Here is a 17,463-nt window from a genome sequence, read left to right on the forward strand (position 1 = left end):
ACTAGCGATTGATAAAATCTAAGACATGTAATTGAATTCACGTTACTTATGCAGTCATTTCTTTCTTGTTATTACTTCCACAATAAGTTCCCTTGAATTACCTGTATTTTTTCTTAAGTAAAATTAAAATGTACAATTACTTCTAGAAGGGAAAATAAACATATTCACTGAGTTCTCGTTGAAGCAGCAGTATATCAAAAAGTTTAATTACACACAGGAAGTTGCCTAATAATTAATTATAGCGACGCAGTTAATTAGAAATTAGTATGATGTTAATTGGACGCTGAATGAAAATCCTTTATTATAAATGACGTCAGGCATTCTAGCAACAACAAAAGCTGGTCGCCAAATTTCTCCGAACTGTTAATGTTTTAAAATGTAAATAAATTTATTCATAACTTTGGAGGAAATTTGCAGATGACTGAGTGCGTGCGATAGAGAGAGAGAGAGAGAGAGAGAGAGAGAGAGAGAGAGAGAGCTTCTCTGGCTTTCAAAATTAGTCTTCAAACTTACTACTTCTCAGGTCGTTCGCAGAGATGCCTTTAGATAATACCCTTATTGATTCTCATAAAGGTGAATCAGGGCCCTCCAGTGAGAGACCTTTGGATTATTTTATAAAACTATGAGGTCGTATTAATTAAGAATGGCCTAGTCTACGATATTCAGGAACGCGGCGATCTTAAGAGGGCGTTTGCGTCTATCAGAGTTTCCAGGAATGGTAGGTTCGTCTATTGCGTAACTTCTTTGCTATTAATCGATATTGTATTGACGGCGTTTCATATAAATTGAGTCATTAATAACAGAAAACCAAAGAAGTGGAGGAAAATATGAAATACATAATTTTCAAGTTATTGCTTCGTAGCCGCCACCCCCCCCCCATTACATAATGATTATTCATCCACTTCCCATATGATGACGAGTTTTCCTTTAAAATCTCAACAGAGAGAGAGAGAGAGAGAGAGAGAGAGAGAGAGAGGGAGAGGTTAATGATAAGACATCAGTTTAAATGCCTGGTGTTCGAAATTTTGTTGATTGTTAAATGCTTTAAACGATTTCTAAAATTAAAATGATTAAATAACATGTTGAAGAAATTTTAAGAAAAATAAATATACAAAAGAAAAAAGATATTAACACACACATACACACACACACACACACACACACACACACACACATATATATATATATATATATATATATATATATATATATATATATATATATATATATATATATATATATATATATATCAATACAATTCTCAACAAATTCCCTTCAATTGGTACTACTGCACGCAACAAACACTAGACCACTGAACTGGAATAACTCTCCTACCCAACTGTTCTTGAGTAAGCCGCGACCTCACCTCTTCCTCGATCCGAAGCAGCGAAATGAAAAACAAGCTAATTAAATCCAACGCACTACAGATCACCTTCAATCCAATTTAGACCAAACAATGGTCTCAGAACAGTCCATCTGACACGAGTGCCACGCAATCCATTGTTCGTGAGTGCTATCATCGGATGCTATCTTCTTCTTCTTCTTCTTCTTCTGCTATCACCGAGTGTTATCACCCAGCGCTATCATTCCTATCTGCTTCCTCTTCATTGCGGGTCATTAGCGGCTGGCAACATGTGCTTGGCTTCTCATTCGTGGATTTTGACTTATCTGATGAACGGTAACTTCTCTATTGAAGGTGCACTGCAGTCGACTTTGGATGTATCTTTTTAGTTTTCTGTAAAAGAAAACTATTGAGAATGGCTATTTTGTCTTTCCGTCTGCACTTTTTCCTGTCCGCCCTCAGGTCTTAAAAACTACTGAGGCTACAGGGATGCAAATTGGTATGCTGATCATCCACCACCCAATCATCAAACATACCAAATTGCAGCCCTCTAGTCTCAGTAGTTTTTATTATATTCAAGGTAAAAGTTAGCCATGATCTTGCTTCTGGCATCGCTATAGGTGCGCCAAAAACACAGTCCACCACCGGGACGTGGCTGAAAGATTCATTGGCCGTGGCTGAGAGTTTCATGGGCCATGGCTTAAGAGTTTCATACAGCATTATACGCTATACAGAAAACTCGATTGCGCTGAAGAAACTTCGGCGCATTTTTTACTTATTTGGAATTTGATATTTTCAACATCGTTATATTATCAAAGACGTTGACTACATTACATTTATATTTGTCAAGTTATATTGCGATTCGCGAATTAACACTTTCAACTTGTAATAGATGTTCGTCTTGAGATATTATATATTCCACAGCAGATACAATATTTTTTCCCCCGTTAGCTGTAATATTTCGATCTGAAATGGAATTTGTTTGAGATGAGGTATATCGCTTTGTCTTACGAAGTAATATTTTCAGCGCGACAACTTTCTCGCAATAAATTTTTTTTTTTTCGAGACATTTTATAGAATTTTCTTCACAGGATACAAAATTTTAAATAAAATAATTCTTAGATAAGACACACTGAATTTTTAGCTGCTCTAATGATGCCTAGTCTTTTTAGATGCATTTTAAATTTTGGTGAAGCTGATTTCGATGGGGAATGGATATTCTGGGCCGCAAATGTAACAACAATCCTTTATCGATTTCCTTCGTTAACCAATCGTTAGAGTCCCAGATACACACACACACACACACACACACACACACACTCTCTCTCTCTCTCTCTCTCTCTCCACACCATTCACCTCAGAACATGAAATACTTTTCGGTCTCTCTTGTTTCCCAACCCACTTCATCAGTCTTATAGAGGGCGAGGTAACTAATTACATTGACAGCGAAGCCCTACGACACTGCAACTGGCTTCTGTCTCTCTGTCTATTTATCTATCTATTTTCTTTTACGATACCCAGCCATAGCTTGAGTGGCCATTAAAAGGAAATCTGTCTATCTATCTATCTTCTTTTGCGGTACCCAGCCATAGCTAGAGCGACCATTAAAAGGTATCTCTACCTGTCTATCTATCTATCTTCTTTTACTGTATCCAGCCATAGCTTGAGTGACTATTAAAAGGAACCTCTCTATCTGCCTATCTTCTTTTACGGTACCCAGCCATAGCTTGAGTGACAAAAGGAATCTCTCTGTCTTCTTTTACGGTACCCAGCCATAGCTTGAAATCTGTATCTTCTTTTACGGTACACAGCCCATGCTTGAGTAACCATGAAAAGGAAACAATGCATAAAACCATTAGAGAAAGGTGGTCGGTGTTTACGGAGAGAATTCCATTAAGCAGACTGAAGGAGTGACCAACGTACAAATGTGAAAAAGGTTCCGACGAGAAAAAATAAATCAGGAATATGTAGGCCTATTAAAATTCTGAACGTTCAAAACACTGTGGTTTTCATACTCCGAATGACTGTTCAAGTTGTTTGTAGACTTTATCATCACGACCTACAGAAATATCTCGGATGGTTAGACAGGGTGCCACAAAAGCATTAAAATTCAACATCCACAGACCTCTGTTATGATTAGGCGAGAGACCACGACGATTTATAAAGTTAAGATTAAAATTAATTTAATGACTGGATAGTATGTCGAAAAGATATATATTGAAGATTTCGCTGTTTTGTCAGAAATTTCTTTTACCGTTTGTGTGTGCAAAGTTGTCTTCTAGGACGACTAAATCACTGCTGCTGTTTTAGAGGAAACCCCCGTCTCATGCTCCGAAGAACCTTCAACAGTTCACTACAATCCGCCTTTTTCCGAAAATTTGTCTTGAAAAGTTTTTTAGCTATATAAGTTGCAGATCAACAGCTGACAAAAGATATGCTTAACTGCTACTAACCCACAAGGTAGTTTTAAAAGTAAAATCACATCTGAAGTTCTTTGACATGTGACAAACATGTTAGGAATTACATAGATGATGGTGTACACACACCACTCAAGAAAGGAAGGCCTCCAAGTATCAAAGTCAACTCCGGCCATCTCATCAGTCTGTTGACACAACAGACCCCCTTCACTAAGGTGGGGTAATACAGAATGAACTCAAATTCTTAAATCCTATTGTCGTTAAGTGATGTGTAGACTTATGGCCTGTCCACACTAGCGGGCATGCCCGTCTGGCGCTTCCAACCTTTTATATTTTCTCTCTCTCTTCTAAAGCATCGTTACCAGTCAATCGCATCGTTCTGGCTCCACACTCCCGGTCGGGTCAGTAAAGTGGAACAATGGGAACAGTGTTTGCCGCCGATCAGGCCCGCTCGTCTGGACAGGCCTTAACTACCTTCCTTGGGGTATGGTTGAAAAGCAAAGAACTCGTGATTTGTTCCATAACTTGTCTTGGAAGATCAGACTGATCGGAAAATAAAACTTAAAATCCCTTGGTTCAACATCAAGGCTGTGTCCACACGACCGAACTTTGCTCGACGAACATCTGCTCGATGTGACGTCAGAAGCCGAGAAACAGCGGGCAAAGTACTGTATAGGTTTTTATTTTCGTATGGTTACCGAATTACCGAGGCTTTGCTCGTTGCTAGTTAAGATTGGAGGATGGGTTTAGATTAGTTGTCTGACGTACGAAGTAACGTTGTTCATCAATGTCAATGAACTATATCATTTCTGTTACTCCCTACATTTAAACATATGTAAATGTCCATTTTCTCGTACATCAATCATTCTTGCTGCCGTCAGCACCAGGCTCACACTGCTCGACTGTCATCGTTTGGACCAAAGTCTGAAGATCTTGGTTTGGACACGAGCATAAAAACCTTTACCAAACAAAATGCGACCGTGTGGGCGCAGCCTGGCTTAAGCTTGTTAAATTAAGTGTCAAATGGGAACATTTCGTCTCTGAAGACTACAGAAACTTGTACGTTCGGCCTCACTCCCAAAATCTCAGTCCACTTTCAAGGAAAATTGACAGTATATCCTGTCCACTGTGGCATGCCCAAGACTCGTTATAGTACTGTGGTACTGCACTCATGTAATTTCTATGTGAACCTTTGTGATAGTAATAGTCTGAATTTTAAATACGATTAATTACTTGCTAATGTGATCACAAAACCATTTCCCAGGAACAAAGTAGTCTGAACACTTTAAGATGCGATTTGGAATGTAAACGTGGTGGGAATACTAATTCCGGCTCCTGCTTTCGCGATTACTTGCTAATATGATCACAAAATCATTACACAGGAGCAGTGTATACTGACACCACTATCAGACTATGCTATTTTATGTTAAAACAAGGTTATCAGAACTACCTCAGTGGAATATTAGCTAACAAGTTAAAGAGATGGCAGTAACAAAAATATTCAAGAGTAAAATCGAAAAAATTACTAGCACCAAAGACAATAGAAATGAAAATTTTAATATGCTTTAAAAATTGTTAGGAAACAACTATGTAGTATGACCAATATATTTATTATTAAGGGGTACAATGTTTCATTTTTAACCCTGGTCAATTCTGTGTTTGTGTATGCGTGTGTGTAGTGTAAGCGTGTGTATAAAGTATACCTTAGTTTAACAGACCACTGAGCTGATTAACAGCTCTTTAGGGCTGGCCCGAAGGATTAGACTTATTTGTGGCTAATGGTTGCCTTAGCAGCAGGACCTACAACTGTGTGGAATCCACCACATTATAGCAGAAATTAATTTCTATCTTAAAGCGAACTCTTCATCAGCCGGCCGGGAAATGAACTGGCCCAGCGAGTGTTGTCCAAGCTCTGCCGACTCTTCCAATGTCTTTGAGAAGCCTGAAGAATGCTTACGTAAGAAAATGAGTTTGAGATTGGTTAGTAAGTGGAAGAATAAGGACGGTAATTTAACAGATTTTAAAATTCGAAACTATCAAGAGGAAAAAGGTAAGGTGGCGAGTAGTGTGAAGTCCTATTATCAAGTATGGGCTTTCATGTTCATTAAAGTGAGCGTGAGATTGAAGTGATTAGTGTGGGTTTCGGTGTCAGGCATAATACTGGCAAGTTCTCTAGTATGAGTCGGGTTAGTGTTAATTTGCTGCATTCAAGGTTAATACACAGTCTAGCAGTTACCATGTCCAGAGCTAACCATACTCTATTTGGTATCTGCTCTGTTGAGCGTACTGATACAATAGTCAACCTGTTCCTCTTTGACAATGTTTTCACTTCCTCCGATGGATTTATCATGACTCAGCTCACAATATGCCAGCCAGTCCGATGCACTCGCCAAGCTGATCTTTTGATCAGTTCTGCTAGACAGTCAACAGTTCTAATACAACTAATCGGCTCAGGCCGTTCAGAAAAATCTTACATTTTCTGAAAAAGCTTATATTTGAAAGGGAACAACAGTTAACAAAAACAAACAGGTTTATAATTAAAAGGTTTATTCATACGCCATCCTCCTCTGAGTTTACAGTTTAGGGAATGAAAATTAAACTCACAACCAAAATACAGACTTGTGCCTCCGGAAATGAACAAATATAAAAAAGGGGTAGACTTTTATTTTTTCTGTTATCAAGTTACTCATCATTCGGGACCTTGTGTAGTGCTGTGGCCATTTTGATTTAAAATCACCTTCTCCTGCCCTTTAGGAGATTCGGAATTATCACAGTTTCTGCACTTGGTAAAGTTTCTAAATACCTAACCTGGGTCCGTCCAGCTTTACCAAGGCCGAATTTAGGACTCAAATTCATTAACACGTGCTTTAAAAAAAAAATCTAAACTTTCAAATTGAAGGCAATCAAGACCTCACTAGTATTATACCAATCTACTGGTATAAATGATTAAAAAAAAATCACCTTCATTCAACCCCAAGTCTGCAAGCCTCGAAAGACACCGTGCCATTTAACGATGTCTTGGTCCCGTACAAGAATCTCAAACCTACTGATCAACAAGACTCTTTCGCCTCCTAAAAACCTGTCAAGAAAAAGCAAGCAGCAGAAGTTTGTTCCAGGAGAGATCATGATTATAATCTTTTAAATACATTCAATATCCTAAAAAAAAACAAAGGTGAATTTATCTTTTCAAAAGAATAGCTTGGTAACTTCGTAATTTTATATACTGAAAAGTTTAAATATTTCCTTATAATCAGTAACATTTAAATATTTACTTAATAATTCAACACTAAATCACAAGGAATTAAACATTTACTTTCAAAGGTTTCCTTACAGCTTAAACTAGAAAATTTTTCTATTTTAAAACCGTGTAACAATCATGATTAAGAGATTGTGGCGTGGGTATCCTTCAGTTAAACCACAGTAAAAATTAAATTGTTTTTAAATCAAAAGTTTCCCTCGGAAAAAATCTTCATTAAAACTGTTAGAAAATCCTATTAAGAAAAAAACAATGCCAACAACTGAATTAAAAACAAAAAATATAAAAGCCTTTTAAAATAAGAGTTTCAAAAAACATCCACTAAAACTGTTAGAATCCAATATGTAAAACAATTTCAAGTAACAAACCCACTGCCTTTAAAGTAACAAACCCACTGCCTTCAAAGTAACAAACCCATTGCCTTCAAAGCAAATCACTTAATTGAACTCACTGCCTTTAAATAGTATATAAACCCATTAAGTCTTTAAAATGTAACATACAAAACTTTTTCTAAAGTATACAAACCCTGTATCATACAATGTCTTCAAAAAAACAGAACCCACTGCCTAAACATACAAAACTACTCAAAATAGCAAAATACCAGTCTATTGTCTAATTAACCAACCCACTCTTCGTAACAGAAATAAACCCCAAGTCTCTAAATGGTAGAAAACCTACCAGTAGCTTACTGTCTGAACCTTTACCATGCCATCCCACTTCATTTATCACCATAGAATTTTTCCAAGTTAATCTCAAGTGAAATTATGAACTAGCCTATTAAATCAACATGAAACAAATACTACTAGTTAAAATAAGCCAATTACAAAACCAACCAAAATTTATTAAAAAATGTAAGGATGTTACGTGATAGTATTAAACTTAAAGATTTTGTTCGCTTTCAAAAATTATCACTTATAAACAGGTCAACTAATTCTAACAACTTTGAACAGGTTAACACTTGGTTACTACTAACATTAAAGTATTCAGTCTCATTTTGCAGTACGTATGTACCCAGCCGAATTCTTATATTTTATATGAAATTTGAAATTTTAACAAAATCGTTTAACATTTTAATTCTTAACGAAAAGTTTGATAGGCTCCCAACTGGATATTTAAGGCCACTCCCCACAAAAAAAAAAAATCAATACCCTAACATGGGAAACGGTGTCAAGTTACATTAAATTTTTGTGCTAAAAACTGCCAAAATTTACTAATACCCTGACAAATTTCACCTGCCCAGCTCCCGAAATTATATGAAATTTCGAGGACTTTCCAGTTTACTAAACTAGACCCGAACTTTTTACTTTAGTTTGGCTTTGAAAACTGTTTCCTAATACCCAAACCTAAATTAATTCTGCCTAGCTCCCGAAACACCGTTACCAAGACTTACCACTTTAGTGAAAAACACGAACTTTCTAGTTCGGTTTAATTTCGAATCCCCCACCCAAACCGAACTTGCACAGTAGACCTATAGGCCTACTATGCAAGCTGGGCGTACCTCCACCCCTTCAGGGGCACCGCCCCTGAAGGCAGTGGAGGTTTCATCAGTTACAACTGAAATCACACTTACCTTGAAATATCCCCCAAAAAGTGTTCATGCGATGCAATTTTGACTTCAGATAGCAATTGTGCTCCATCGTGAAAAACCTTGTCATCTGAAAAAAATTAAAATTCCATTAACCATCAAACAAACAAATAAAAAACCAGTACACTAATATAAAAAACCAAAAGCCCGTCCCTTAGTAAAACTAAGAAATTTGAAAATTTACGATCCATGAAATTTCAGCTTTAACTTGTCTAACAGACCAATGAATTCACCGGAGGTTACGTTGCTATAGAACTCAAACTACTGTATTTCACCTCTAATCCAGGGAAGTTTTCCCCCACCAGCATAAATTAACTGAAATATTTTTTACCTCGCAAGTATTCGATTTCACGCACCTAACGCTACCGAACAACGCAGATTGACCACGCCTGCAACCCCGGCAAAGATGCTCCGAGCTTGAAATAAAGTTAATTGTTGTACTATAGACAAGGATTAAGACACGACACATTGCAGGCTGATATAAAGTTGAAATTCTAAGCAGTCTGCACAATTAACATCGAACATTATATCGATCCAACGAACGACCGCGAAAGACAATCGCTCTCTCGTGAACTGAGGAAATCCTCACGTAACCCGCCCAAGGACGACCGCTAAAAAACACGAACAACCACTAGTCTATTATTCGCAATCAAGGACGCCAAAGCTATCGTTCCAGAACTGTCATAAGTGTCTCCTGGACGAAATACAGAGATGCAATCGTTTTTCTTCTTTAAAATGTACTTATCTGTGTATAAAGTTAATTTTTCCTTTAATTTTCGCTTTGTCTGTTGTAGAAATAAGTATTTTTTAGTTGAATTTCTTGAAACACGGAATCACGTGTTAATAATTAAATACTGACATGCTCCACATTCTTAGTTTATTCATGTCAGAAATATTGTTTTGAGTATATATATATATATATATATATATATATATATATATATATATATATATATATATATATATATACATACATACTTATATGTATGTATGTGTATATATATTATATATACATTATATATGTATATATATATATATATATATATATATATATATATATATATATATTTATATATATATATATATATTACTACATAATAACATACCTGTCCCGTCTTCAATACAGAACATAACAGCCTTTACGATTTCCAGACACTGTATTTTTCTTATGGCTATTGTAAGCATGGATAATGATAGATATATTTTGGCCATTTTCGAATACGATGCGGTGAAGTCTATAGTATTTCGGGACTTGCAAACGAATATTTATTCTTTATTTCAGCGGTACATTTCATAGTATGTTTTATGGCTGTAGTTTCAACGCTTACTTCTAACATGTTCCGCCCGCAAACAAAATCATAATAGAATCCAATTACAGACTTTCCTGAAGCCACACGAACCCGCAAAAAATCCTGTGAAGAGAACTTGGACGAACTTAAATAAAATAATGTTAGACTCATTCTTGAACTTGAACAAAATCTTAGGCAGAATGTTGTCAGACACATTCTTGGCCCTCAGCAAATGGAGAAAGCATCCAGTCTCGACCATTTTTAAAAGCTCTAAAGCAAAGGCAGCTGTCTTGAGGAATTTACAAGTAAAACTTACATGGGACAAGTTTTGTAGGTGGCCAGTAATAAGTCACAGGAAAAAAAAGTCATTAATTTATAGTGGCCGGTAATAAAGTCACAGAGAAAAATTTCTCAGTATTTCTTGGGGGTCATTATCTTTATGATATTTACAGTCTCTTGTTTGATTTTACGGTAATCCGAACGGGCTTGTACTAAACACGCCGCAAAGGTGGATACATACCGGGTTAAAACCCTTGGGGGTCACTATCTAAGAAAGATTAATGTGACTTTTTTTCTGTGACTTTTTTTACCCGGATTCGTTTTGAAGACTGGCTGAGATTTTTTGAACAAATTTGTGAAATTCTTAATGTGCTCGGCAAAGCTGTGGGTATAAAGCATCTCACAAAATAATGATAATAGACGACGCCGATGCTTCTCTCGGCAAGCATGATATTTCCCGCAATCTGTTGCCAAGTCTGGTTACAAATCACACCGTAATTCACCCAAGTGGCCATGTTCTGTTTCTGAAACCGAATTTGTGTCGGACTGTGTCTGAAATTATCGCTGTTAGTTAGAACAGTGTCATAAAGTCTGAGTGCATATCCATGTGAAACAGTGAAAAAAGGTGTTAAATTTCGCTGTTCAGCAAGCTTTCACAATTGTCGCTACTGGGCAGAACATTGTCTTGCAATGTGCGTGCATGTCCATGTAAATCGCTGAAAAAAGGGTGTTATTTTGCTGCTAAACATACATTCATAAAAACACATACCATTTGCGGTAAGATAAAAAAAAAAGAAATATAAGGGAATATAGAAAAAAAAATACATGTAAATTAAGACAGAAAAGCTCTTTAGAATCGTTCATATACAGAAGTAACAGTAGTTATGTAATTCTATGATTATTTTTAATAATTTGTCCTACATTTCATCATTTTAAAGAGCAATTGATTTAAGAGAAGCATGTTTTGGATGCTATTTTTTCAAGACGAAATTTCAAGTAATAGTAACATTTGCCATGAATTTACCCTATGGACTTTTCTATTCCATTATAATATGTTAGCAAATAGACATGTAAGAATTGTATATTTTTATCTAAAGGTTACAGATGGATGAAAAATCGAAAACTAAATCGAGGAGCAATAGAATAATTTTTTTCCTGTAATCTGCACAAATGAAAAAAAGTACATGACAGTAGATAAGAATTTCAAATTACGGAGAAGCATTTATTCAGACAACAGGAAAAAACTCATACATACGTAATTACGTCGTTAATTTCGATCGTCAAATACAGATAGGAAGAATGCATAACTGGAGAATAATGAATACACACACACAATGTATACACACATATATGTATGTATTCATACGCAAAAATCAATATCCAAAAATGACAACAAGATCATGATTGTTTTACAACGAATAGCACAGAACACTTCTTACAGATACAACTAAAGGCTCTCACAAACAAAAAAGGGGCCTCTACAGCAAGGCCGAACTTTAGCAACTACTGCAGTCACGACCTGGCGTCGCACCTCGCCACATAAAAGAATACTGAGGAAAAGGAGGAAGAACAGGCCACTTTGCCTCCAGAATGACTTGTTCTGAAAGGAATTGCATGCACCCTCAGTTGTACTGTAGATGTGTAGATACACAGGAAACATAGCGACAACCCACTGACGCCACACCATTACCTTTTTCAAACAACTGGGTCATTTTACATATCGTAATAGGATCCATAACAGGAGGTATATTTTAGATGGTTTCATCTATCGCGAGATCCCCTTCGAAACCTTTTTTATAAGGGAAGAGACACTGTCAACCACGTCAAAGAAATCAGTCTTCAGTATTCCCGCATCGTTGCCAAGAGGGTAAAACTCCCACGGACTGATCAACAGAGCATAAGAACGAGGCACCAATTACAGTTACAAATTCCATCGTATCAGATAGGTTATGACCTTTTCGACAACTTTTGTTTTAGCTCTTCAATTTTTTTATTATCATTCCAGTTGACATTTCTCTTATGTGATCTCATACACCAAATATAGAGACGAAAATAGCTTAGTGCTTAAATTCTTCAGTGTGCAATTTAAACCTAACTTTTCAGTCTGAATTTCACAACTAAGGTTTGTAAAGCTTTAGATATTGTTATTACATCACCTGACGTTATAAAAAGTCATGACGAACTTTTATATTCTCTGGAAAGCTCTGCATTGTTAAGTCTAATTGGCTTGTCAAGCGCTGGCTTTTCATCGGAGGGGAATTCAAAGGGAAACTTGAAATCTTGGACAACCAATGGACAGGTCAATTCTCTTGTCTATGTCACACCTGAATTGAATATAGAATTTAGGCCGATGGCCAAGCACTGGGACCTATGAGGTCATTCAGCCCTGATATGCAAACTGACAGTAAAAGGTCTGAAAGGTGTAACAGGAGGGAAACCTCAAAGCAGTTACACTATGAATCAGTTGTTAGGAGAAGGTGGAAAGTGAGATGGAAGAAAGATAATATGAAAGGAGGTACGGTAAAAGGCACGCTGCAAAGAACCTTAAGCAATGCCTATATTGCACACATGAGGTACACTGACGGCAATACCCTCCTACGGGGTATTTCACACCTGAGCCATGGAAGGAAAAGAACGCGTAGGGTGCTATTATAATCGTAGAGAACAGAACCGAAGACTTCGGTTTCCCACCAGTTTATTTCACGATGAAGTTGCGGGTTTAGAGGTGTACGAACTCTCTGGTTTCCTTTAGTTCATTTCAACGTGTAATTGCAGGCTGTAAGGTGCGTGATGTTGACACAGCCAACGCTTAAGGATAACGCTTCATTAAATTTTCTTGTCAAGATATAATCAACGTCTAACGATATAGGATACAAGGAACTATGGTTTGTTGTGAAGGACTCTGGGTGGCAATCCTTCTGAGACGCTGTGCCACCAACAAACACGTCTAGCTTTCAGTAGAATCTCTCTCTCTCTCTCTGTTGGACTCCTATCTCTTAAAGTATTACTTGACTGTTCTAAGACTTACTAAGGTGCTCCTACACGGTAAATACTATTGACCAATATCCCGGTTGAAAGGTTGTTCAATAATTTTGAAACAATCTAAAGTTGACAATAACAAGTGTCTCGTTTGAGGGTGGTATAACTGGTATTGACAACAAACCTCACTTTTCACCTTAACACTGCAACAACATGTCCGGAGCTAGCCAAAGTTGCAGGGAAGCAGAAAGGAATTTTATAAGATGAATGGGTGCCATCCCTCTGGAAGAATTGAATTGAACTGAATACAGAATTTAAGCCAAAGACCAAGCACTGGGGCCTATCAGGCTATTCAGCGCTGAAACGGAAATTGGCAGTAAGGCTTGAAATACGTAACAGGAGGAAAACCTCGCGGTTGCACTATGAATCAGTTGTTAGGAGAGGGTGGAAAGTAAGATGGAAGAAAAGGAATATGAAAGGAGGTTACAGTGAAAGAAACGAAAAGGGTTACAGCTACGGGCCGAATGCAAGCAGCAAAGAACCGTAAGTAATGCCTACAGCGCATCGCGTGAGGTGCACTGACGGCACTACTTCCCTACGGGGATCCCTCTGGAAGGTGAAAGCAGAGGGGTATGTCAACAGAAATGAGAAACGGGAGGACTGAGCAATATTGATAGGGAAATGAAGAGAGAGATACCCAAATACTACCCAACAAGGTGTAAAGAAGCAGCTTAATCCGCCGAGTGCAAACTTTAGTTAAGAACTGAAGAACATATGGGATTCGAAGTCTTATTAAGAAACATTATATTGCTTTCAGGAAATGTTATTTTTACGAGACCAGGAAATTCCTGCATCGATATTATATTGCTTTCAGAAAATGTTATTTTTACGAGACAAGGAAATTCCCGCATCGATATTAAATTGCTTTCAGGAAATGTTATTTTAACGAGACTGTAAATTTCTACAGAGTCGATGAATACCACAAATTATAATGAGGGTTCTGGCCTCTCACAAAAGAATCAACTTCGGTGAGTAATTATAGGGCTTTATTCATAATGATTATATAGCAATTATATAACTTTACTGTTTCTGGTGCGATGGAAACGCAAGTGCAAAATGCAATACAAAATTAATTATATACAGTACAGACTATAAACAGTGAAAAACTAGAAACATGCAAAACACAACAAAATACAAGAAAGTAATTATATATATTACAGAATATAAACAATGAAAAACTAGAAACATGCAAAACACAACAAAAGTAATTATATATATTAAGGAATATAAACAATGAAAAACTAAACCTTTAAGTCAGATAGAGATTTTCGTAGTTATGTTAATTTCCCTTCTTGTACCAGTTCATCATCCAACGATGCTTTCTCTAGTCTTTCTTCTTGAAGTAAAGCAACAAGGTACTGAGAAAGCAGCATCAAATGCAGACATGTTGCTTCTACGAAGTCTAGTAGAAAACTACTATAAAATTGAAGGCTCTGAGGGCGAAAGACTGACTCATTGAGTCAACCTTATTGACGTTAATATGTACGCGTAGGGGCACCCTAATTACTCTGTTCTGCCTTTATCTTGTCAGTCAATGAATTCCCATATAATATCGCTGCAGGGTATGTTCCCAAATTACATAAGGTAGGAGTACGATGATGATGGTGATGATGAGAGAGAGAGAGAGAGAGAGACAATCCAACTGTTCATTACACTAACACCGGTCTTGACGACAAGTTTTGAAGTGAAATATTTACGCTCCATTTATCTTTCGTCCCTGATCTGAATTCTAAAACTGCCTATTGTTCTAAACAGCCATTGTTCCCGCCGGCGTTTGAGCCACTCGAATTTTCTTGTATACCCTGATTAATTTTGCCAACAATACAACAAGTGTTCTTAACTAACCCTGCTTTCTTTCGCTTCAACTCCATTTAGGGTCTTCAAAAATGAGATTTCCACACAATGAAAATTATAAATCTCCTATAAGACGTTGATGGAATAAACTAACGGAAGGGTACAAAAACTGTTATTTCAGTCTAATACGTTGCCCGTTTAATTAGTTCAGCTAATTAAGTTTGGCATTTTTAGTCCTTTCCATATCCTGAGAAGCTTTCTCAAAATTATAAGTTTAGACCATTATTATTATTATTATTGCTTTTGTAGATTGGAAGGAGACATTATTTTTAACTTAGTACTGTAGTAAGGTTTTCAATATTCCCTGCAAAATATTTTTAGCTTTCTCCGACGATAGAGAAATTGATATTGCCAAGTTACTTACAGATCGAAGTAACAGCGAAAAAATACTAATTAGGGAGACTGAAAAGACTCAATATTAATTAAATTCAGCTGACTCAGAAATAGTTTTCAAGCAAGCATATTTTTACTATCATTATTCAGGATGTATATCTGCCTTTTATGGTATTAAATGCCTCGTCTATTTTCTGCGGAAATGACGAATTAATTAAAAAAGAAACTTTAGCCTCGCAACGCCATGCTAATTGAAAACCAAGCTGAACCATTACAAAATGTTATGTGATATAAGATACACTATTTGTTTCGTTCCAATAAATTCAAGTAAATGGTTTTGTGACGATTATATATACATACAGTATATATATATATATATATATATATATATATATATATATATATATATATATAATATACACAGTATATATACAAATGTGTACTGTATAATTATATGTATATTATGTATATACATATTTGTATATATATATATGTATACACATATATATGTGTGATTTTGTCGTAAAAAAATTCAGAATTTCTTATTAATTCATTCGTTATTTCGGGAGAAAAAGGACGACACTCTAATCCAGTTGGGAAACTGAAACTTTTATGGACATTTCAAAACCACATTTCCTCATCTGATCAAAATTAACGTTGTGCCTTTGTCAGGCGCGGTTGAATTTTTCTCTTATCCGCATGAGTGAGTTTCTCGGTTAATGAAATTTCGTATTATTTTTCAAAGAATTTTTGCATTGGTTATACGAATTTTATTAATATCTCGTTAATGCAATATTCATATTCCCGTTCATATTTCTGACGTGGATAAACTAGCAGTGCGGAGTTTGTAGGTACTTGTGGGATGTTAACGCGTGATCCCATGTTTCCAGACATTAGGATAAATAAACAATTATTTCCACACGTGACCGTGCAGTAATAACATGTAAAATAAACAATGTACTGTACACAGGTACATTTTAAAGAACGAAAGCAATCATGTACATCTACTGGCTTAGAATCCTTGTTGACGAAGAGTAGACGGCTAAGCTAGAATAGTGTTGAGTCTTTCTATCCGTCCTCCTTGATAAACAAGTTATGGGTTCCTCTCCTGAACTCACGAGAGACCGTTGTCTCTCCGTCAGTGTTGCCAATATAGCGCTAGATTTGGGGCGTTTTCAATTATTTCGGCTCCCAAAAATTTTCGTTTGGCGCTGGCGCCTTTTTTAACGCTTTTTAAGGAAAGAGGATTTCTATATTAAATAGTATTCTTGCCATTAAATATGGATTGAAGAGGCGCGGGCAATGTTGCTATCAATGTGAGCTTCCAAGTGATGTTGTCAAGAAAATTGAAGTCTCGAAGCTTCTGAAAATGAAGCTGCAGATGACGACTTTATTGGAATGTTAGAAGACTTCTAAATTTAGCAGAACCACGTATATAATCTTTAATAATGATCAGTACGCGTAAGTACAGCATAAGCTTTATTAATTACGGTTTATTTGTTATTCGGCGCTTTTTTCGGTGGATTGATCAGAAAGTCTAGCGCCTTTTTGGTGCCTTTGCGATCCACTTTTAGCGCTTTACTGACAAATCGAGTTGGCAATACTGCTCTCCGTCTCCCAGTCTTTGTCCGGTGACAGGAGGAACGGCGTCCCACGTAGACGCTACATTTTCAACTGTTGTTATACGTTGACCAAACTGCCGTGGTGGGATAGTGTTCTTTGTGAAGAAGTTTAGTGTCTTAAGGCTTGTTACATAGGTATCATCGGTCATTGACAGTTTTTGGTTTATGGGATATAAATTTGTTAATGTTTGAAATAATTTTTATGGTCAGTGTAGGTAAGTGTTTGAAGTGCTTGTCTAGTTTAAAAGTAATTACCTCATTCCATGTGAATACATTTTTAGCTATTGTCAAAACAAGTTAAGCTGAAAATCTAATGTTTCGCCATTAGACCTTGTGAGTTCAGTGGGTTTTTTCTGGTTGCTAATATTACTTTTTCCAAATTTCAGAGGACAAGGTTTCACCAGGATGGAGGTTTGTTACTGAGGTCAGAATTGCGTGAGCTTTCTT

This window comes from Macrobrachium rosenbergii, chromosome 49 (genome assembly GCF_040412425.1).
Source record: "Macrobrachium rosenbergii isolate ZJJX-2024 chromosome 49, ASM4041242v1, whole genome shotgun sequence".
Lineage (NCBI taxonomy): Eukaryota > Metazoa > Arthropoda > Malacostraca > Decapoda > Palaemonidae > Macrobrachium > Macrobrachium rosenbergii.